The 24,856-nt window shown below is 45.3% G+C and overlaps 1 protein-coding gene across 1 annotated transcript in view; it reads left to right on the forward strand.

Annotated features, from left to right (window-relative positions):
- mcu (mitochondrial calcium uniporter) overlaps window positions 1-24,856 on the forward strand; it is a 109,347-nt gene that overhangs the window by 67,078 nt on the left and 17,413 nt on the right. The window lies entirely within an intron of this gene.

Consider the following 24,856-nt stretch of genomic DNA (forward strand, 5'->3'; position numbering starts at 1 on the left):
CTGTGTAGCCTGACTCACTGACCACACACACACAATCACACTGTATCCTACTGTGTAGCCTGACTCACTGACCACACACACACATTGCTTACCTACTTTATTATTAGCTGACCCTGCTGGTCATTTATGAATATTTGAACATCTTGTCCATGTTCTGTTATAATCTCCACCCGGCACAGCCAGAAGAGGACTGGCCACCCCTCATAGCCTGGTTCCTCTCTAGGTTTCTTCCTAGGTTCCTGCCTTTCAAGGGAGTTTTTCCTAGCCACCGTGCTTCTACATCTGCATTGTTTGCTATTTGTGGTTTGAGGCTGGGTTTCTGTACAGCACTTTGAGATATCAGCTGATGTAAGAAGGGCTTTATAAATACATTTGATTTACTTGCTGCTTAAGGTAGTCCATCATATATTATGTTTTCCTCTTCTGCTTGTGGGTTCATTGATGACTGTATAATCTGTTGCGGGATGCGAACCATCTGCCACAGACAGAGCACACAAAGGCCCCGTCCCGTTTGGCCGGTGCAGGCTTCACAAGGCTACTTTCTGTCCTTTTTTCCCCCCATTTCCCCCTCAGCCAACCTCAGTCAGGTTGGAACGGTCGGGCTTCAACAGTCTTGAGGGAGACAAGGTTTATCCTACACTTCTACAGTGAAGTCTTCAGTTGGTTCTTTAGCCGCTTTTTCTGCCCACCTGCAGAACCACGGCCAGGTGTAGGCCTGGCATCCGGACGGCATGGCCGAGGCCATCTAAGCAGGTGGTGTGTGATGGACGCTTCAATGCGGGTGGTTCTCTGCAGGATCTCTGAGTGTGGAACACGGACCAGGTCACTTTCAAAACGCGTTGGAATGTAGACTGTCCATGTAAAGGACTCCAGTTTAAGTGTCGACTAGGCAGTCTGTGAAGTCCTTAAAAGAGGGTGGATACACAGACTGCCTAGTAGACTGCGGATTTAGGTGTTGATGTTGCTAAAAATTATATTCCTTAGCTGTCCAAAGGAGGAGGAGGCCTGTTTGATCAGATTCTCGATATCCTGGTCAATGACGCTTCCAAAATATTTGAAGTGGGGAGCAATAGCCAGTGAGGCCACTGAGATGGAGCATGTGGGTATTTCAGGTAGCCTGTCTTTTCTCTCTATATGATCAGCCTGTCTTTTCTCTCTATATGATCAGCCTGTCTTTTCTATCTATATAGGATCAGCCTGTCTTTTCTCTCTATATGATCAGCCTGTCTTTTCTATCTCTATAGGATCAGCCTGTCTTTTCTCTCTATAGGATCAGTCTGGCTTTTCGCTCTCTGTAGGATCAGTCTGGCTTTTCTCTCTCTCTGTAGGATCAGCCTGGCTTTTCTCTCTCTCTGTAGGATCAGCCTGGCTTTTCTCTCTCTCTGTAGGATCAGCCTGGCTTTACTCTCTCTCTGTAGGATCAGCCTGGCTTTTCTCTCTCTCTGTAGGATCAGCCTGGCTTTTCTCTCTCTCTGTAGGATCAGCCTGGCTTTTCTCTCTCTCTGTAGGATCAGCCTGGCTTTTCCCTATCTTTGTAGGATCAGCCTGGCTTTTCCCTCTCTTTGTAGGATCAGCCTGGCTTTTCCTCTCTCTGTAGGATCAGCCTGTGTTTTCTCTCTGTAGGATCAGCCTGTGTTTTCTCCAAATGTGTATATATATAGGATCAGCCTTGCTTTTCGCTCTGTATAGGATCAGCCTGGGTTTTCGCTCTCTCTGTAGGATCAGTCTGGCTTTTCTCTCTCTCTGTAGGATCATCCTGGCTTTTCTCTCTCTCTGTAGGATCAGCCTGGCTTTACTCTCTCTCTGTAGGATCAGCCTGGCTTTCTCTCTCTTTGTAGGATCAGCCTGGCTTTCCCTCTCTTTGTAGGATCAGCCTGGCTTTTCCCTCTCTCTGTAGGATCAGCCTGGCTTTTCTCTCTCTCTGTAGGATCAGCCTGGCTTTTCTCTCTCTCTGTAGGATCAGCCTGGCTTTTCCCTATCTTTGTAGGATCAGCCTGGCTTTTCCCTCTCTTTGTAGGATCAGCCTGGCTTTTCCTCTCTCTGTAGGATCAGCCTGTGTTTTCTCTCTGTAGGATCAGCCTGTGTTTTCTCTATATGTGTATATATATAGGATCAGCCTTGCTTTTCGCTCTGTATAGGATCAGCCTGGGTTTTCGCTCTCTCTGTAGGATCAGTCTGGCTTTTCTCTCTCTCTGTAGGATCATCCTGGCTTTTCTCTCTCTCTGTAGGATCAGCCTGGCTTTACTCTCTCTCTGTAGGATCAGCCTGGCTTTCTCTCTCTTTGTAGGATTAGCCTGGCTTTCCCTCTCTTTGTAGGATCAGCCTGGCTTTTCCTCTCTCTGTAGGATCAGAGTGTGTTTTCTCTATATGTGTATATATATAGGATCAGCCTTGCTTTTCGCTCTCTATAGGATCAGTCTGGCTTTTCTCTCTCTCTGTAGGATCAGTCTGGCTTTTCTCTCTCTCTGTAGGATCAGTCTGGCTTTTCTCTCTCTCTGTAGGATCAGCCTGGCTTTTCTCTCTCTCTGTAGGATCATCCTGGATTTTCTCTCTCTGTAGGATCAGCCTGGCTTTTCTCTCTCTCTGTAGGATCAGCCTGGCTTTTCCCTATCTTTGTAGGATCAGCCTGGCTTTTCCCTCTCTTTGTAGGATCAGCCTGGCTTTTCCTCTCTCTGTAGTATCAGCCTGTGTTTCCTCTATATGTGTGTATATATATATATATATATATATATATATATATATATATATATATATATATATAGGATCAGCCTGGCTTTTCGCTCTCTATAGGATCAGCCTTGCTTTTCGCTCTCTATAGGATCAGCCTGGGTTTTCGCTCTCTCTGTAGGATCAGTCTGGCTTTTCTCTCTCTCTGTAGGATCAGCCTGGCTTTTCTCTCTCTCTGTAGGATCAGCCTGGCTTTTCTTTCTCTCTGTAGGATCAGCCTGGCTTTTCCCTATCTTTGTAGGATCAGCCTGGCTTTTCCCTCTCTTTGTAGGATCAGCCTGGCTTTTCCTCACTCTGTAGGATCAGCCTGTGTTTTCTCTCTCTAGGATCAGCCTGTGTTTTCTCTATATGTGTATATATATAGGATCAGCCTGGCTTTTCGCCCTCTATAGGATCAGCCTGGGTTTTCGCTCTCTCTGTAGGATCAGCCTGTGTTTTCTCTCTCTCTGTAGGATCAGCCTGTGTTTTCCCTCTCTCTATAGGATCAGCCTGGCTTTTCCCTCTCTCTATAGGATCAGCCTGGCTTTTCCTCTCTCTGTAGGATCAGCCTGTGTTTTCTCTCTATAGGATCAGCCTGGCTTTTCTCTCTCTCTATAGGATCAGCCTGGCTTTTCTCTCTCTCTATAGGATCAGCCTGGCTTTTCTCTCTCTCTGTAGGATCAGCCTGGCTTCTCCTCTCTCTGTAGGATCAGCCTGTGTTTTCTCTCTATAGGATCAGCCTGTGTTTTCTCTCTATAGGATCAGCCTGTGTTTTCTCTCTATAGGATCAGTCTGGCTTTTCCCTCTCTCTATAGGATCAGCCTGGCTTTTCCCTCTCTCTGTAGGATCAGCCTGGCTTTTCCCTCTCTCTGTAGGATCAGCCTGGCTTTTCTCTCTCTCTGTAGGATCAGCCTGGCTTCTCTCTCTGTAGGATCAGCCTGTGTTTTCTCTCTATAGGATCAGCCTGTGTTTTCTCTCTATAGGATCAGTCTGTCTTTTCCCTCTCTCTATAGGATCAGTCTGTCTTTTCCCTCTCTCTATAGGATCAGTCTGGCTTTTCCCTTTCTCTATAGGATCAGCCTGGCTTTTCCTCTCTATAGGATCAGCCTGGCTTTTCCTCTCTCTGTAGGATCAGCCTGTGTTTTCTCTCTCTCTGTAGGATCAGCCTGGCTTTTCCCTCTCTCTATAGGATCAGCCTGGCTTTTCCTCTCTCTGTAGGATCAGCCTGTGTTTTCTCTCTATAGGATCAGCCTGGCTTTTCTCTCTCTCTGTAGGATCAGCCTGTGTTTTCTCTCTATAGGATCAGCCTGGCTTTTCTCTCTCTCTGTAGGATCAGCCTGAGGAGGTTAGATGACAGAAAGGTGTGTGTCATCCTGTTTTTCAGTAGGTGGATGTATGCTGTGTATGTGACTTGTAGCGTAGTGTGTGTCTCTGAGTGGCTATCTGGTCAATATGTTTGTAACAGTGTGTTACGTGATCATATTATACCTGTATTTTAATGTTTAAAGACTCTCGGAAGATTATTCCAAATTAGCATTTAAAGAGATCTTAGTAAAATCATTGAGGTTTCTTTTTACCGTTATTTTACCAGGTAAGTTGACCGACAACACATTCTCATTTACAGCAACGACCTGGGGAACAGTTACAGGGGAGAGAAGGGGGGATGAATGAGCCATTTGGAAGCTGGTGAGGATTAGGTGACTGTGATGGTATGAGGGCCAGATTGGGAATTTAGCCAGAACACCGGGGTTAACACCCCTACTCTTACAATAAGTGCCATGGGATCTTTCAGTGACCGCAGCGATTCAGGATACCCATTCAGGACACCTCTCCTTAACTGTCATGCTATTGGACAACCGCTCCATAACTGTCATGCTATTGGACAACCGCTCCTTAACTGTCATGCTATTGGACAACCGCTCCAAACTGTCATGCTATTGGACAACCGCTCCTTAACTGTCATGCTATTGGACAACCGCTCCTTAACTTCTATGGGCACCTGCGGGACACAGCCAGTGAAATATCAGGGCGGCAAATTCAAAAACAACAAAATGTCATAATTCAACTTTCTCAAATCTTCGTCAGAATGCACTCCCAGGACTGCTATTTTGACAAGAAATGTTGTTTTTGTTCGAAATAATCCATATTTATGTACAAATACCTCAGTTCGTGCGTACAGATCACTTATCCAAAGGCATAACGCGCGAGCGCGGAACCAGAGACGAAAGTCAAAATGTTCCATTACCGTACTTAGAAGCATGTCAAACGCTGTTTAAAATCAATCTTTATGGTATTTTTTACGTAAAATTGTGATAATATTCCAACCGGACAATAGCATATTCATTCAAGAAGAAAAAGAAGGAACGGTGTGCTCGCATGACCGCGCATATCCAATCCCTTTGTTGCCAGGCAGACCACTCAGTGAATTAGCTCCTATACTCTGCCCAGTGACAGGAGAATGCTCAAACCACTTTCTGAAGGCTTTAGACAGCCAATGGAAGCCTTAGGAAGTGCAACGTCACCCCACAGACACTGTAGCTTCGATAGAGAATCAAAAGAACTACAATTCTCAGACTTTCCACTTCCTGCTTGGATTTTTCTCAGGTTTTTGCCTGCCATATGAGTTATGTTGTACTCACAGACACCATTCAAACAGTTTTAGAAACTTCAGAATGTGTTCTATCCAAATCAACTAATAATATGCATATTCTAGTTTCTGGACAAGAGTACTAACCTGTTTAAATTGCGTACGTTTTTCATCCGGCCGTGAAAATACTGCCCCCTAGCCCAGACAGGTTAACTGTCATGCTATTGGACATACTATCTACTATTAAAACTGGATGATAGAAGTTATGAGAAAATGACATACAGGGCATTCTGAAAGTATTCAGACACCTTGACTTTTTCCACATTTTGTTACATTACAGCCTTATTCTAAAATTGATTTAAAAAAAACAAACATCATCAATCTACACACAATACTCCATAATGACAAAGCGAAAACAGGTTTTTAGAAATGCTTGCTAATTTATTAAAAATAAAAAACAAAGTAGTCAGACCCTTTGCTATGAGATTCATAATTGAGCTCAGGTGCATCCTGTTTCCATTGATCATACTTGAGATGTTTCTACAACTTTATCAGGGTCCACCTGTGGTAAATGTAATTTAATTGCACACCTGTCTATATAAGGTCCCACAGGTGACAGTGCATGTCAGAGCAAAACCAAGTCATGAGGAATTGTCCGTAGAGCTCTGAGACAGGATTATGTCGAGCCAAAATATTTCTGCAGCATTGAAGGTCCCCATCATTGTTAAATGGAAGAAGTTTGGAACCACCAAGACTCTTCCTAGAGCTGTCTGCCCGACCAAACTGAGCAATCGGGGGAGAAGGGTTTTGGTCAGGGAGGTGACCAAGAATCCGATGGTCACTCTGACAGAGTTCCACTGTGGAGATGGGAGAACCTTTCAGAAGGACAACCATCTCTGCAGCACTCCACCAATCATGCCTTTATGTTAGATTGGCCAGACGGAAGCCACTCCTCAGTAAAAGGCACATGACAGCCCACTTTGAGTTTGACAAAAGGCACCTATAGACTCTCAGACCATAAGAAGCAAGATTCTCTGGTCTGATGAAACCAAGATTGAACTCTTTGACCTGAATGCCAAGCATCACGTCTGGAGGAAACCTAGCACCATCCCTACGGTGAAGCATGGTGGTGGCAGCATCATACTGTGGGGATGTTTTTCAGCGGCAGGAACTGGGGGAGTAGTCGGGATTGAGGGAAAGATGAACGGAGCAAAGTACAGAGATCCTTGATGAAAACCTGCTCTAGGGCGCTCAGGACCTCAGACTGGGGCGAAGGTTCACATCCAAGACAATGCAGGAGTGGCTTCGGGACAATTGTCTTAATGTCTTTGAGTGGCTCGGCCAGAGCCCAGACTTGAACCCTATCAAACATCTCTGTAGAGACCTGAAATGGCTGTGCAGCGATGCTCCCCATCCAACCTGACAGAGCTTCAGAGGATCTGCAGAGAAGAATGGGAGAAACTCCCCAAATACAGGTGTGCCAAGCTTGTAGCGAAATACCCAATCATATTTGGTGCTGTAATCACTGCCAAAGGTTCTAAAACAAACTACTGAAAAAAGGGTCTGAATAGTTGTATAAATGTGATATTTATTTTTTTTGTTCTAATTTTATTATTACAAAGTTGCAAAAAAATGATGTTGTCATTATGGGGTATTGTGTGTAAATTTATGAAAACTATTCAATCCATTTTAGAATAAGGCTGTGACTTAAAAGAAATGTGGAAAAAGTCAAGGGTTCTGAATACTTTCCGGATGCACTGCGTGTGTGAAATGAGTTTTCATTTAGAATGGACCATGATCATGCACCTGTCTCGGAGCAGGGGGGAAAATACATGTCATCTATGCACAAATGGAGGACTCTTTTCCTGTGGTTCATTTTCATGCCAGCCAGGTAGGCCATGCTCCTGTTATGAAAGTTGAGAAATAAATATAGTAGGCCTAACATATAGAAAGCTGATGGGATCCTCCTCTTTTTAATAGAGGCCATCAAAACTCTGTTTTTTCCCGCAATTGCACAGCCTATAGAAATGTCGCGCAACATGAGCTTATGGGCTCTCATGAAGTGTTTGATTAGATTTTCAATTACATTTGCATTGATGTCAGCGGGATTATAGGGACAATAGAGTGCTGAGTACCAGGCAGTTAGTACTTTTGGTAGGCTGCTAATGACCATCAGCAGCATCAGAGCTTGGAGAAGCCTAGTTACCGGGACTAAACAGTCACGTGGAAGTTGACTGTGGTCATGACTCGTGACCTCCGGTGTGGCGGTAAAACGTTCATCCTAACAGCCCTAGTAATGCTTTCACTGTAATACAGTCACTGTAACAGTCGTACACTCAAACCTCTGTCTCTGTCTCTGTCCTACCATGCTCCTGTCTCTGTCCTGCCGTTGCCCATGCTCCTGTCTCTGTCCTGCCTTGGCCATGCTCCTGTCTCTGTCCTGCCTTGGCCCATGCTCCTGTCTCTGTCCTGCCTTGGCCCATGCTCCTGTCTCTGTCCTGCCTTGGCCCATGCTCCTGTCTCTGTCCTGCCGTGGCCCATGCTCCTGTCTCTGTCTCTGTCCTGCCCTGGCCATGCTCCTGTCTCTGTCTCTGTCCTGCCTTGGCCCATGCTCCTGTCTCTGTCTCTGTCCTGCCTTGGCCCATGCTCCTGTCTCGGTCTCTGTCCAGCCATTGCCCATGCTCCTGTCTCTGTCCTGCCCTGGCCATGCTCCTGTCTCTGTCCTGCCGTGGCCATGCTCCTGTCTCTGTCCTGCCGTGGCCCATGCTCCTGTCTCTGTCCTGCCGTGGCCCATGCTCCTGTCTCTGTCCTGCCGTGGCCCATGCTCCTGTCTCTGTCCTGCCGTGGCCCATGCTCCTGTCTCTGTCCTGCTGTGGCCCATGCTCCTGTCTCTGTCCTGCCGTGGCCCATGCTCCTGTCTCTGTCCTGCCCTGGCCATGCTCCTGTCTCTGTCTCTGTCCTGCCTAGGCCCATGCTCCTGTCTCTATCTCTGTCCTGCCTTGGCCCATGCTCCTGTCTCGGTCTCTGTCCAGCCATTGCCCATGCTCCTGTCTCGGTCTCTGTCCAGCCATTGCCCATGCTCCTGTCTCGGTCTCTGTCCAGCCATTGCCCATGCTCCTGTCTCTATCTCTGTCCTGCCTTGGCCCATGCTCCTGTCTCTGTCCTGCCGTGGCCCATGCTCCTGTCTCGGTCTCTGTCCAGCCATTTCCCATGCTTCTGTCTCTGTCTCTGTCCTGCCTTGGCCTGTGCCTCTCTCTGTCTCTGTCCTGCCATGGCCTGTGCCTCTCCCTCCATTGCGGTGGGTTTGGGGAGGAAATGTGTCAAACTGTCAGAAGAGAGGAGGAGAGGAGCATTCTATTTCTAAACTGTGTGCGTGTGCGTGTGCGTGTGCGTGTGTGTGTGTGTGAGCGATTACTGGTTATCATTGGCACATTTACATGATGACCGATATTACCATGGATCTAATCAATGTCCTGCTTCATGCATGGTGGGAGATATGAGGAGTGAACATTCTAGATTGGTCCTCTAGTCTACCACACCGATGAACATCGGCTTGTTCAGAAACTGCTAGGTGTGTGTGTGTGTGGAATGTGATGTGTGTGAATGCAAAGTGTTGGGCGTTTTCTGAAGTGGAGTAGCTAGTATAATTAGCAGCTTGTCCACACACACACACACACACACACACACACACACACACACACACACAGAGTGTGTTGAAATGCAGAAGAAGTTTCAGCGCAGTGCAGAGGAGAGGTGAGACTGGAACACATCAAACAGGGAAACACATCAAGATTCAGAGAGAACGTGGGAGGGAGGGAGGGAGGGAGGGAGGGAGGGAGGGAGGGTGAATGACAGTGAGAGAGGGGTAACCCCTCTTTCTAGTCTAGGGATTCCTTTACTGCAGTGATCAGCAGTTTACCCCATCCCCCCTCCCTCTTACACACTCTTCTTCTCTGCCTCTCTTCTCTCTCTATACCCCTCCTCCACTGCACAAACACACACATTCCTCTGACAAGCATGTACCCACACACACGCACACTCCTACGCACGTTTTCTTCTACAGGACAAATCAGTCTGCTGCAGAGTAGCTCATGAACGAACACACACCACACACGCCACACACCATCTCTGATGTATCACACTGTCATACTTCAGCTTCCATTCATCACCATCCCTCCTTGCAGCTATTCATTCTTCCTCTGATCCTTTCATCCTCTACATCTCCGTTTCCTCTCTCTCTCTATCCCCCCCTCTCTCTCCGTTTCCTCTTTCTCTCCCCTCTCTCTCTCCCTCTTTCCCTCTCTCTCTCTCTCTCTCTCTCTCTCTCTCTCTCTCTCTCTCCTCTCTCTCTCTCTCTCTCTCTCTCTCTCTCTCTCTCTCTCTCTCTCTCTCTCTCTCTCTATCGTCGCTCTTCTCTCTCTCCTCTCTCTCCCTCTTTCCCTCTTTCTCTCTCTATCCTCGCTCTTCTCTCTCTCTCTCCTCTCTCTCTCCTTCTTTCCCTTTCTCTCCTCTCCCTCTCTCTCCTTCTCGCTCTTCATTCTCTCTCTGGCGGTATGACATTGATTCCAAGGTTGGGGTGCTATTGACAGGGTTGCTGTTGAATATTTCAGATGGTGTTTCAGTGACTCTGTGTTCTGCTAGGGGAGAGAGGGGATTTTCAGAGCTGGGTCTGTGTTAGCAGTGAAATGGGTAGTTGGCCTCTGGAAGCAACGTCAGTACAAGAAGTTTGTCGGGAGCATCATGAAATGGGTTTCCATGGCCGAGCAGCCGCACACAAGCCTAACACTTCGAACATACCGACAGCGTTGTGGCGCAGAATGGTACGCAGTATCATCTGGATATGTGTACAACAGTTCAACATTCACCTTCTGCTACCATTTCTGTCAAGCCGTCTACTCATACAGTATACAGTTGAAGTTAGAAGTTTACATACACTTTGGTTGGAGTCATTAAAACTAGTTTTTCAACCACTCCACACATTTCTTGTTAACCCTTTCACACGTACCATCACACGGGGTGTGATCGTTCTACAGTGGTCCCTGAAGCGTACGATCACACCCCGTGTGATTAGAACACTCATTTAGAACGCTCATTTAGAACGGCCAGTTTCGAATGACGCAACAATCAACATTTGAGCTGGCCACACTTTTTTCAGAAACTATTTACACAAACACAATCCTTACAAAGTTATGTCCAGAATGTGAGCAGTTTATTTTTGGATGTAATGTTCAGATATTCACAGAAGTATCTATAGCATAACACAATCATCCTAACCAGAAAAATGTAGGCTACATTTGTCCTAGCGCTGAGGAAAGATTGACGCAACACAAGCGGTCATATTTTCTAACTCTCGGCTGACATAAACTACACTATGAATTAGCTAATAGCAATTACTATGTACAATTAATCACATCACGGGTGAGCTCACCGTTGATCAAAATAATTGAGTAAAACACTTTCTAGAAATCGAAAGTAATCCGACGATTAGTTTCAGCGCGCAGCCATGCTTTTTTACCTCACAGAAACCGAAGATAATAAGAGAAGACAAGATGAGTTGTTGAAGGTCTACCATCATTCACATCCCACATTCACTTCCTGAAGTTCTCAAAAAATGAGTGAACCCTTACTCACCTCATTTTGTTATAGCATCTTTGGTGTGACAGACGATCAAGTGAAACCCAGAATGCATTGTATGTCAACAAACATGGCTCCATACACAAAGCTGGAATTAGCTTAGCTCATCATAATCAGTACAACCTTGAAAACATTATTTTACACACATACTATGCGCCCTTTACAATTTATGCAAAAATCGGAACGCATGATTTATCACGGGTAATTGAAAAACGTAAATAAAATAGTAAATATATCAATAATACCACACAAAACATTTTCTGATAGTGATTTATTGATACAAATGGCGCGTGCAGGCAGTCAATCACGGTAACCTCTCACTCCCACTCTGAGCCATTCAGTGTTGTTGTTTATGTAACAATCACATCCTGGAATGGAGAGAACGTTCTAACATCACGTGCATAAAAAAACTCACGCTGGGGCGACCGTTAGAGATATTTGGAACTCACGCGTGAAAGGGTTAACAAACTATAGTTTTGGCAAGTCGGTTAGGACATCTACTTTGTGCATAACACAAGTCATTTTTCCAACAATTGTTTACAGACAGATTATTTCACTTGTAATTCACTGTATCACAATTCCAGTGGGTCAGAAGTTTACATACACTAAGTTGACTGTGCCTTTAAAAAGCTTGGAAAATTCCAGAAAATGATGTCATGGCTTTAGAAGCTTCTGATAGGCTAATTGACATAATTTGAGTCAATTGGAGGTGTACCTGTGGATGTATTTCAAGGCCTACCTTCGAACTCATTGCCTCTTTTCCTGACATCATGGGAAAATCAAAAGAAATCAGCCAAGACCTCAGAAAAGAAATTGTAGACCTCCACAAGTCTGGTTCATTCTTGGGAGCAATTTCCAAACGCCTGAAGGTACCACGTTCATCTGTACAAACAATAGTATGCAAGTATAAACACCATGGGACCACGCAGCCATCATACCGCTCAGGAAGGAGACACATTCTGCCTCCTAGAGATGAACGTACTTTGGTGCAAAAAGTGCAAATCAATCCCAGAACAACAGCAAAGGACCTTTGTGAAGATGCTGGAGGAAACGGGTACAAAAGTATCTATATCCACAGTAAAACAAGTCCTATATTAACATAACCTGAAAAGCCGTTCAGCAAGGAAGAAGCCACTGCTCTAAAACCGCCATAAAAATGCCAGACTACGGTTTGCAACTGCACATGGGGACAAAGATCGTACTTTTTGGAGAAATGTCCTCTGGTCTGATGAAACAAAAATAGAACCGTTTAGCCATAATGACCATCGTTATGTTAGGAGGAAAAAGGGGGAGGCTTGCAAGCCGAAGAACACCATCCCAACCGTGAAGCACGGGGGTGGCAGCATCATGTTGTGGGGGTGCTTTGCTGCAGGAGGGACTGGTGCACTTCACAAAATAGATGGCATCATGAAGATGGAAAATTAGTTGGATATATTGAGCAACATCTCAAGACATCAGTCAGGAAGTTAAAGCTTGGTCGCAAATGGGTCTTCCAAATGGACAATGACCCCAAGCATACTTCCAAAGTTGTGGCAAAATGGCTTAAGGACAACAAGGTCAAGGTATTGGAGTGGCCATCACAAAGCCCCGCCCTCAATCCCATAGAAAATTTGTGGGCAGAACTGAAAAAGCATGTGCGAGCAAGGAGGCCTACAAACCTGACTCAGTTACACCAGCTCTGTCAGGAGGAATGGGCCAAAATTCACCCAACTTATTGTGGGAAGCTTGTGGAAGGCTACCCGAAACGTTTGACCCAAGTTAAACAATTTAAAGGCAATGCTACCAAGAGTGTATGTAAAGAGTATGTAAACTTCTGACCCACTGGGAATGTGATGAATGAAATAAAAGCTGAAATAAATCATTCTCTCTACTATTATTCTGACATTTCACATTCTTAAAATAAAGTGGTGATCCTAACTGACCTAAGACAGGGCATTTTTACTAGGATTAAATCTCAGGAATTGTGAAAAACTGTGTTTAAATGTATTTGGCTAAGGTGTATGTATACTTCTGACTTCAACTATATGTTCAATAAACCCAATGTACTCACCACACCGAACGCACTGCAACTGCCTCTGCAACGCAGCGTTTCATTGGAAATGAATGTAATTCTGGTGTACCAAAATGCAGTGACACTGTTGGTGTTTTTGAAGCGTGTGTTCGATGCGGTTGGAGAAGTGTAAAGCTCACGGCCATTGGACTCTGGAGCTGTGGAAACGCATTCTCTGGAGTGATGAATCACACTTAACCATTTGGCAGTCCGAATGACGAATCTGGGTTTGGCGGATGCCAGGAGAAGGCTATCTGCCCCAATGTATAGTGCCAACTGTAAAGTTTGGTGGAGGAGGCCCCTTAGTTCCAGGGAAGGGAAATCTTAACGCTACAGCATACAATGACATTCTAGATGATTCTGTGCTTCCAAATTTGTGGCAACAGTTTGCGGAAGGCACTTTTCTGTTTCAGCATAACAATGTCCTGTGCACAAAGCAAGGTCCAAACAGAAATGGTTTGTTGAGATCAGTGTGGAAGAACTTGACTGGCCTCCACAGAGCCCTGACCTCAACTCCATCGAACACCTTTGGGATGAATTGGAACGCCCACAGCCAGGCCTAATCGCCTAACATCAGTTCCCAACCTTACTAATGCTCGAGGCTGAATAGAAGCAAGTCCCTGCAGCAATGTTCCAACATCTAGTGGAAAGCCTTCCCAGAAGAGTGGAGACTGTTATAGCAGCAAAGGGGGGACCAACTCCATATTAATGCCCATGGTTATAGAATGAGATGTTGGACGAGCAGGTAGTGTAGGATCTGTCTATATATGGAAAAATACATGTTTAAATGTTCTTGTTCTAATGTTGTTTGTTCTGTTCGATTGGTCAACCAAGTCTGGTACAGCCCTAGTTAGAAGTGAAATGGGGCAGAGCCCGTCAGGACTATTCATTAATAACTACAGTGATATGGGAGTTCCAATGCAAAACCTCCATGTCACTGCTAACACACACACACACACACACACACACACACACACACACACACACACTCTCCAACACACTCACACATTACAGAATGGCTCTTGCTGCAGAGTCTGATCAGCAGCAGTCTCAGCAGAGTAATCAGTATTACATTACACTGCTGCTAATCGACACACACACACACACACACACACACACACACACACACACTCCCTTGGGTAACAGGGTGTGTGTTACGACTAAAATGAGGATGCTATACGACGCACTCACACACTGTCAGGAAGGCAGGGCAATTTAGACTGTTTCATGTTGTGCTATCCAGACTGTGTGTGTATGTGTGTGTGTGTGTGTGTGTGAGAGAGAGAGAATGAGTGTTTCGTTGCAGGTGTCTGGCTCCATTTGTCCTCTACATCCTCCCGGTCTGCTTCTGAAACCATAGAGAGAACCAAGATTCGGCTCAAACCTTTGTAGTTAGTACAAGTTTTGGGGCTCAAAAGGCATTTATTAAAGAAAGGAACTGTAATATTGTGTCAAACTGAGGCGTTTCTTCCTTCGTCAGCTGATTCAGAGGTCTAGAGAGAGGCATTGTTATAGCCTCCTAGAGTCTGTTGACACACCCGCTGCGTTCATCTAAGTAACTTCTTTTTTTTAAATTCACATCAAAATCCTTCAGTTTAAACAAGATATATCAGTTTTATGCATGGGCTGCATCTCAATCCACCGCATCGGCCAATGGGGGCTTTCCGCATCTGTGGTGAAAGGTGGTCGAGCTACATCAGTGTTTCTGATGCCGGGAGACATCCTGAAAAATCTGTCTTCTCACGAAAACGTCTGTAGTGTCCGAACGGTTTGACCCACAAAAACTAATTTATGACCACTCTATGGAAAGATGAGACTCTCGCGAACACGATGGTGTTCTCCGCTCTAAGTCCCCCATAAGTGTCACGGGATCCGTCTGGAGGTAACCCGGTACCTGGGATCCGTCTGGAGGTAACCCGGTACCTGGGATCCGTCTGGAGGTAACCCGGTACCGGGTTAAAAAATGAATGGAAGTATGGAGGTAGTTTTATGCCTACTCCAAAAATGTGGTTAAATATGTGTTAACAAAATATGATATATACAGTGGGTTCCAAAATGACTGGCACCACTGACTGGTAATGCACAAACAATACATGAAACAATATAAACAATATAATTATAGAGAGAAACTGGAAATACCAACGTGACAAATACTGTACTTTATGTTTCAATGGAACCAACCAAAATCATATGCAATTATTTAACACAAAATACATTTCACCAAAATCAAGGTTTCATAATTATTGGCACAACTCATTTAGTACTTAGTGCCACCACCTCTGGCAAGGATAACAGCATGGAGTCTCTTCCTGTAATGTTTGACAAGGTTAAGGAACACATTTGGAGGGATTTTGGACCATTCCTCTATCCAGATCCTTTCAAGATCCTTCACATTCTTGGGTTTGTGCTTATCAACTGCCCTCTTCCAATCCACTCGATTGGATTGAGGTCCGGCGACTGAGATGGCCAGGACAGAACATTGATTTTGTTGTCACAGAACCATTTCTGTGTGGATCTCGAGGTGTGTTTTGGGTCATTGTCTTGTTGGAAAGTCCACCTACGGCCAAGTCCCAGCCTTCTGGCAGAGGCAACCAGATTGTCAGCCAAAATTGCCTGATACTTGGTGGAATTCATTATCCCATCAATCTTAACCAGTGCCTCTGGACCTCTGGAATTAAAACAGCCCCAAAACATCACTGACCCACCACCATATTTCACCGTGGGTATGAGGTGCCTCTCCTTGTATGCATCTCTGTTTCAACGCCAAACATACCGATGCTGTATCTGACCAAAACATTCCATTTTGGTCTCATCTGACCAGAGCACCTTCTTCCAGTCATAATTTAAAATGACGTTTGGCAAACTCCAAGTGCTTGCGTCTGTGTCTTGGGGTCAGAAAGGGCTTTCTTCTGGAAACCCGTCCAAAGAGCCTGTGGTTGTGGAGGTGGCGTCTGATGGTGCTTTTTTAAACCTGGTGACCCCAAGACGCCACCAAGGCCTGCAATTCTTTCACAGTGATTCTTGGGGATTTTGTTGCTTCTCTCACCATCCTCCTCCCTATCCTGGGGAGCTTAATGCATTTGTGTCCTCTACCTGTGAGGTTTTCAACTGTTCCATATCTTCTGAATGTTTTAATAATTGCCCTGACATTGCTCAGTGGTATATTCAATTGTTTGTGGATCTTCCTGTAGCCATTACCAGATTAATGAAGGTCTACGACCATCTGTCTCTTTTCAACTGCCAGTTCTTTTGTTTTCTTCATGGTGTTGGATGACAGCGGGATATTGCATGCGTGTTACCTCATTTTTATACCCTAGTGAAACAGGAAGTGATGTAATGCCTCAATATAGTTCATTAAGACTTAGAACAAATTTAATAAGTGGAATTTAATTCCTGGTTTAATTTTGGTCGATGTTATTTACAATAATCTGTAAGGGTGCCATTAATTGTGAAACCTTGATTTGGACGATTAATGATTTTGGTGGGTTCCATTGAAACATTAATAAAGTACAGTATTTCTCACATGTTGGTATTTTGAGTTTATCTCTATAATTATATTGTTTATATTTTTTAAGTATTGTTTGTGCATTGCCAGTCAGGGGTGCCAGTAACTTTGGAGCCCACTGTACAGTCGTGGCCAAAAGTTTTGAGAATGACGCAAATATTAATTTTCAGTCTGCTGCCTCAGTTTGTATGATGGCAATTTGCATATACTCCAGAATGTTATGACGAGTGATCAGATGAATTGCAATTAATTGCAAAGTCCTTCTTTGCCATGCAAATGAACTGAATCCCCCCAAAACATTTCCACTGCATTTCAGCCCTGCCACAAAAGGACCAGCTGATATCATGTCAGTGATTCTCTTGTTAACACAGGTATGAGTGTTGATGAGGACAAGGCTGGAGATCACTCTTTCATGCTGATTGAGTTCAAATAACAGACTGGAAGCTTCAAAAGGAGGGTGGTGCTTGGAATCATTGTTCTTCCTCTGTCAACCATGGTTACCTGCAAGGAAATACGTGCCGTCATCATCGCTTTGCACAAAAAGGGCTTCACAGGCAAGGATATTGGTGCCAGTAATATTGCACCTAAATCAACCATTTATCAGATCATCAAGAACTTCAGGGAGAGCGGTTATATTGTTGTGAAGAAGGCTTCAGGGTGCCCAAGAAAGTCCAGCAAGCGCCAGGGCCGTCTCCTAAAGTTGATTCAGCTGCGGGATCGGGGCACCACCAGTACAGAGCTTGCTCAGGAATGGCAGCAGGCAGGTGTGAGTGCATCTGCATGCACAGTGAAGCGAGGACTTTGAGGATGGCCTGGTGTCAAGAAGGGCAGCAAAGAAGCCACTTCTCTCCAGGAAAAACATCAGGGACAGACTGATATTCTGCAAAAGGTACAGGGATTGGACTGCTGAGGACTGGGGTAAAGTCCTTTTCTCCGATGAATCCCCTTTTCGATTGTTTGGGGCATCGGGAAAAAAGCTTCTCAGCCAAGGGAGTGGGTTCACTCACAATTTTGCCTAAGAACACAGCCATGAATAAAGAATGGTACCAACACATCCTCCGAAAGCAACTTCTCCCAACCATCCAGGAACAGTTTGGTGACGAACAATGCCTTTTCCAGCATGATGAAGCACCTTGCCATAAGGCAAAACTAAGTGGCTCGGGGGAACAAAACATTGATATTTTGGGTCCATGGCCAGGAAACTCCCCAGACCTTAATCCCATCGAGAACTTGTGGTCATTCCTCAAGAGATGGGTGGACAAACAAAAAGCCACATTCTGACAAACTCCAAGCATTGATTATGCAAGAATGGCTGCCATCAGTCAGGATGTGGCTCAGAAGTTAATTGACAGCATGCCAGGGCGGATTGTAGAGGTCTTGAAAAAGAAGGGTCAACACTGCAAATATTGACTCTGCATCAACTTCATGTAATTGTCACTAAATGCCTTTGACACTTATGAAATGCTTGTAATTATACTTCAGTATTCCATAGTAACATCTGACAAAAATATCTAAAGACACCGAAGCAGCAAACTATGGAAATTAATATTTGTGTCATTCTCAAAACTTTTGGCCACGACTGTATATATATATTTCCTGAGCTTTCTTATATCTCCTAGATATAGGACAGACACTTCAAAACCTTATACATTATGATTTGTTTCTTGACTATGTTTTTCTATAGAATTTGGCTACTACTATAGCCTATGTTTTATCAAATAGTTTTTTACCATTTTTTATTTATATACAGTGGGTGGAAAAAAGTGTTTTTCTGAATTTTTTTGTTGTTATTCTGTCTCTCACTGTTCAAATAAACCTACCATTAAAATTATAGACTGATCATTTCTTTGTCCGTGGGCAAACATACAAAATCAGCAGGGGATCAAATACGTTTTTCTCCTCACTGTATACCTAAAGGGGTCTTAAAATTCTAAATGAAATAGCTAAATTATCCATGATATGACCATCTTTAAAAAAAAAAAAGTTCCATGTCACCTTTAGAAGTAAGGGTAGTCTAGACTGACATACAGAGCCATAGTAAGGGTAGTCTAGACGGACACACAGAGCCATAGTAAGGGTAGTCTAGACGGACACACAGAGCCATAGTAAGGGTAGTCTAGACGGACACACAGAGCCATAGTAAGGGTAGTCTAGACGGACACACAGAGCCATAGTAAGGGTAGTCAAGACAGACACACAGAATCATAGTAAGGGTAGTCTAGACGGACACACAGAGCCATAGTAAGGGTAGTCAAGACGGACACACAGAATCATAGTAAGGGTAGTCTAGACGGACACACAGAGCCATAGTAAGGGTAGTCTAGACGGACACACAGAGCCATAGTAAGGGTAGTCTAGACGGACACACAGAGCCATAGTAAGGGTAGTCTAGACGGACACACAGAGCCATAGTAAGGGTAGTCTAGACGGACACACAGAGCCATAGTAAGGGTAGTCTAGACAGACATACAGAGCCATGGTAAGGCTGTGACTACCATTTATGTTACGTGCATCTGTCCACAAGAGATTAGACCGACACAGTCCAGTATTGTCACCCAATTTCAACAGGCTGTCCACACTGTCTTCAGCCATGTGCACTGAGAGCTACATCTGACTGATTTTCCCCCATCCGGTTCCCAGTAGGATCCCACTGCCAAATCCATGTCACCAAATGTCTGTATTCTACCCCATCCCACATTAAGCTCATTAACAGTTGTTAAAGGGGCAATCTGCAGTTGAAACAATAGCAAAGTGGGTACCCCCACCACTGTTTTGGTAAACATAATCTGTAGACATCTGTTGGGAACTGCTTATATTTGTGTAAATTTAATTGGCATGTGTGAATTGGAAATGTTCCGTTTTTTTTTTGCGTATCTCAACTCTCTGTGAGACACCATTGGAGATTGGGGTCACGCCCAGGGTCGCCATTTCAGCAATTTGGGTTTCTAGCTCAACACTCTGACCGCTAGGCTACCTGCCGCCATGTAAACAGCTGAGAGATGGAGCTGGTGTGTGCTTTCTGTAACAGTTGTTAAGGTTGGACTTAGTCTGGCTGTTGGATTGAAAGCCCAGTCTGGCTAATACAGTGTGTTTGGGTCTGGCTGTTGGATTGAAAGCCCAGTCTGGCTAATACAGTGTGTTTGGGTCTGGCTGTTGGATTGAAAGCCCAGTCTGGCTAATACAGTGTTTTTGGGTCTGGCTGTTGGATTGAAAGCCCAGTCTGGCTAATACAGTGTGTTTGGGTCTGACTGTTGGATTGAAAGCCCAGTCTGGCTAATACAGTGTGTTTGGCAGACTCATTCTCTGATTGACAGATGGCAAGCTAATCAATGACCGGCTGACTGATTGACTGGCTGACTGTCAGGTGGGACTTGAGTCTGCATGGAAGAGCTGCACCCCAGGTTTTAGTTTGCCACAGTACAGAGATGGATACAGGGCCCACTGAGCCACAGGTGACTCAAATCAAATACTATTCCTCACATGCTTCATAAACAACAGGTGTAGACTAACAGTGAAATGATTACGGGCCCTTCCCAACAATGGAGAGAGAAACAACAGGTGTAGACTAACAGTGAAATGATTACGGGCCCTTCCCAACAATGGAGAGAGAAAGAAAATATAGAAATAATATAACAATTATAACACCAGGAATAAATACACGATGAGTAACGATAACTTGACTATATACACGGAGTCAGTAGCGGGTCAATGTTCAGGGTTACCAGGTCATTGAGGTAGATATGTACATACAGGTGGGGATAAAGTGACAGATAATAAACAGGAGAAGGAGCGTCTGTGATTGGTCTAAAGAGTTAGTGTGAAGTTACAGTGCAGATAGTTGGCCCATATTGGAATATCTGAGTCCCCAAGTCCCATCCTGCGTCACAGGGCCCTCTCTGCTCAGTGGAAAGAGATGAGATGTGAAGTCCCAGGGTCATTCTGTTTGTATCGACATCACAGGACCAGCTTCTTCTGTGATACTGGGCCCAGAAAGGACATCACTGGACCAGATTCTACAGGGATACTGGGTCCAGACAGGACATCACAGGACCAGATTCTACAGGGATACTGGGTCCAGACAGGACATCACAGGACCAGATTCTACAGGGATACTGTGTCCAGACAGGACATCACAGGACCAGATTCTACAGGGATACTGGGTCCAGACAGGACATCACAGGACCAGATTCTACAGGGATACTGGGTCCAGACAGGACATCACAGGACCAGATTCTACAGGGATACTGGGTCCAGAGAGGACATCACAGGACCAGATTCTACAGGGATACTGGGTCCAGACAGGACATCACAGGACCAGATTCTACAGGGATACTGGGTCCAGACAGGACATCACAGGACCAGATTCTACAGGGATACTGGGTCCAGACAGGACATCACAGGAGCAGATTCTACAGGGATACTGGGTCCAGAGAGGACATCACAGGACCAGATTCTACAGGGATACTGGGTCCAGACAGGACATCACAGGACCAGATTCTACAGGGATACTGGGTCCAGACAGGACATCACAGGACCAGATTCTACAGGGATACTGGGTCCAGACAGGACATCTCAGGGCCAGATTCTACAGGGATACTGGGTCCAGAGAGGGAAGAGAAGACTGTAGTGTATGGCTAGAGAGGAGAGAGAGAGAGTAGAGAAAGTCATGTTTATTGTTCATTTACGATTTGTTTATTTCACTTTTGTTTCACTTGCTTTGGCAATGTAAACATACTGTCTGTTTCCCATGCTAATAAAGCCCAATTGAATTGAGAGAGAGGGAGAAAGAGAGAACAGAAAGAGAGAGGTCGGGGCTGGGTTATGTTAGTTCAGTTCCCTTTGACAGGAATTAGTCTTGGATCTTCAACACTCTTAAGTTAAAAAGTTAGACATACGCACAGTGAGCACAGAGTAGTATAGCCTATAGCTGTAATCTAGGACTCTGTGATGATGAGGGAACCAGAGTAAAGCGTTCTCAGAATCTGCCTGCAACCTAAAAATAAACATTCCCAAAACAGGCGACATGTTCACTTCTGTTCTCAGAACGTTTAAAAAAAAAGGTTTTACCTGTCAGGAAACGTATGGCTTCGTTCCCACAACCAATGTGAAACCAAAAAACATACGTTCCTACAACTTCCATGAAATAAAAATGTGCTAGCTGGGTAGATTCTCCCATGCCTTAGTAAGTTAGCTAGCATGTTTTAATTCAGTAAATCCTATTTAAAGCACCAGGCAGGAGAGGGGTTGGGCTGACTGATAGACTGACTGGAAGGGTGGATGTGTGGGTGGGTGGGTGGGTGGGTGGGTGGGTGTACACTGATGTCTATTTAAGGCAGTTGAAGCAGCAGGGGTGTACTTAAGCTATGGGGGCCATACTAAGTGCCAGGGATAGAGAGCGAGTGGGAGAGAGAGAGTGGGAGAGAGAGAGAGAGGTTTTGGTATCTCAAATTTGAATGTAATGTTTGTAATTTTGTCTTTTAAGATGTTTTATTTGTTTTGACCGTAGAGCAGCATTTTGGAAACAAGGTGTTGTATATATTTTTACCCAAATAAATTAAATTAAATTAAATTCAGGGCTAGGAGAACATATTCATTTGAAGGCTCTAATCAGGCCTGTTCCCTGGCTATATGAGATGTACTGTAGGTTCACTCAGCTCTGATCAGGCGTGTTCCATGGCTATATGAGATGTACTGTATGTTCACTCAACTCTGATCAGGCCTGGTCCCTGGCTATATGAGATGTACTGTAGGTTCACTCAGCTCTGATCAGGCCTGGTCCCTGGCTATATGAGATGTACTGTAGGTTCACTCAGCTCTGATCAGGCCTGGTCCCTGGCTATATGAGATGTACTGTAGGTTCACTCAGCTCTGATCAGGCCTGGTCCCTGGCTATAAGAGATGTACTGTAGGTTCACTCAGCTCTGATCAGGCCTGGTCCCTGGCTATATGAGATGTACTGTAGGTTCACTCAGCTCTGATCAGGCCTGGTCCCTGTACTGCAGACTGGCTAATATAAATATCATCAATAGAATGGACCTCCCGTTTCAAGTCAATGATGGCATAATGGCCTTTCTATATATTCTATATCTGTGGGCTGACTGGCATTGAACAGCAATGCTGCACATCCATGTCACCTGATCGTACCCAACACCCTGGCGGGGAGACGTACCCAACACCCTGACGGGGAGACGTACCCAACACCCTGGCGGGGAGACGTACCCAACACCCTGACGGGGAGACGTACCCAACACCCTGACTGGGAGACGTACCCAACACCCTGGCGGGGAGACGTACCCAACACCCTGACGGGGAGACGTACCCAACACCCTGACGGGGAGACGTACCCAACACCCTGGCGGGGAGACGTACCCAACACCCTGGCGGGGAGACGTACCCAACACCCTGGCGGGGAGACGTACCCAACACCCTGGCGGGGAGACGTACCCAACACCCTGGCGGGGAGACGTACCCAACACCCTGGCGGGGAGACGTACCCAACACCCTGACGGGGAGACGTACCCAACACCCTGGCGGGGAGACGTACCCAACACCCTGGCGGGGAGACGTACCCAACACCCTGGCGGGGAGACGTACCCAACACCCTGGCGGGGAGACGTACCCAACACCCTGGCGGGGAGACGTACCCAACACCCTGGCGGGGAGACGTACCCAACACCCTGGCGGGGAGACGTACCCAACACCCTGACGGGGAGACGTACCCAACACCCTGGCGGGGAGACGTGCCCAACACCCTGGCGGGGAGACGTGCCCAACACCCTGGCGGGGAGACGTGCCCAACACCCTGGCGGGGAGACGTGCCCAACACCCTGGCGGGGAGACGTACCCAACACCCTGACGGGGAGACGTACCCAACACCGTGTTTCTCATCCTCGTGCACTCTCCTCCCCCTCCTTTAGTTTTCTCTCTGTGAGTAATTCTGACAGGCCCTGTCTGCCTTTAAAAGGCTTCCTCTCTGCTCAGGGCAACAGTGATATGCTGTCTTGTGTTGTCCCTAAACTAATTCAACTCATGTGGAGACCATATAGGAACTAACTCTGGGAGGGAGAGAGTGAGAGTGAGGGAGGGAGGGAGGGTCCTACCACCTCTTCTACGTAGTCTCCCTCCCTCCCTGCTCAGACAGCTGTGTGTGTTGTAACTTGTTTCTACTGTGTAAAACTCTCTCATTACTCTGTCAGTCAGAATGCATTCAGGTGCTTATCACACACACACACTATGCAGGCCACTTATTGTGTTCCTCACTTCTGTTTCATTGTCACATTCCTTTCTGTCTGTGTCTATTCCTTTAGGTGGTGGTTAATGTGGGTTTGGTGTAGTTGTTGTTGCTGGTTTTCCATAACAGAGTAGTTTAGCTGTGTCTCTGTGTCTGTCTCTGTCTGTGTCTGTCTCTGTCTGTGTCTGTGTCTCTGTCTGTGTCTGTGTCTGTGTACACTGTGAGGCTGCTGGGGAGAACATGTTCTTGTCTAGAGGGAGATGTATACACCCATGTACAGGATACAGTGTGAACAATACTTCGTTATACACCCATGTACAGGATACAGTGTGAACAATACTTCATTATACACACATGTACAGGATACAGTGTGAACAATACTTCATTATACACACATGTACAGGATAGAGTGTGAACAATACTTCATTATACACACATGTACAGGATACAGTGTGAACAATACTTCATTATACACACATGTACAGGATACAGTGTGAACAATACTTCATTATACACACATGTACAGGATACAGTGTGAACAATACTTCGTTATACACCCATGTACAGGATACAGTGTGAACAATACTTCATTATACACACATGTACAGGATACAGTGTGAACAATACTTCATTATACACACATGTACAGGATACAGTGTGAACAATACTTCGTTATACACACATGTACAGGATACAGTGTGAACAATACTTCATTATACACACATGTACAGGATACAGTGTGAACAATACTTCATTATACACACATGTACAGGATTCAGTGTGAACAATACTTCATTATACACACATGTACAGGATACAGTGTGAACAATACTTCGTTATACACCCATGTACAGGATACAGTGTGAACAATACTTCATTATACACACATGTACAGGATACAGTGTGAACAATACTTCATTATACACACATGTACAGGATACAGTGTGAACAATACTTCGTTATACACCCATGTACAGGATACAGTGTGAACAATACTTCGTTATACACCCATGTACAGGATACAGTGTGAACAATACTTCATTATACACACATGTACAGGATACAGTGTGAACAATACTTCGTTATACACCCATGTACAGGATACAGTGTGAACATTTAGATCCAACAGTGGTTGATTTCTGT

The sequence above is a fragment of the Salmo trutta genome, chromosome 2 (genome assembly GCF_901001165.1).
Source record: "Salmo trutta chromosome 2, fSalTru1.1, whole genome shotgun sequence".
In the NCBI taxonomy this organism is placed as follows: domain Eukaryota; kingdom Metazoa; phylum Chordata; class Actinopteri; order Salmoniformes; family Salmonidae; genus Salmo; species Salmo trutta.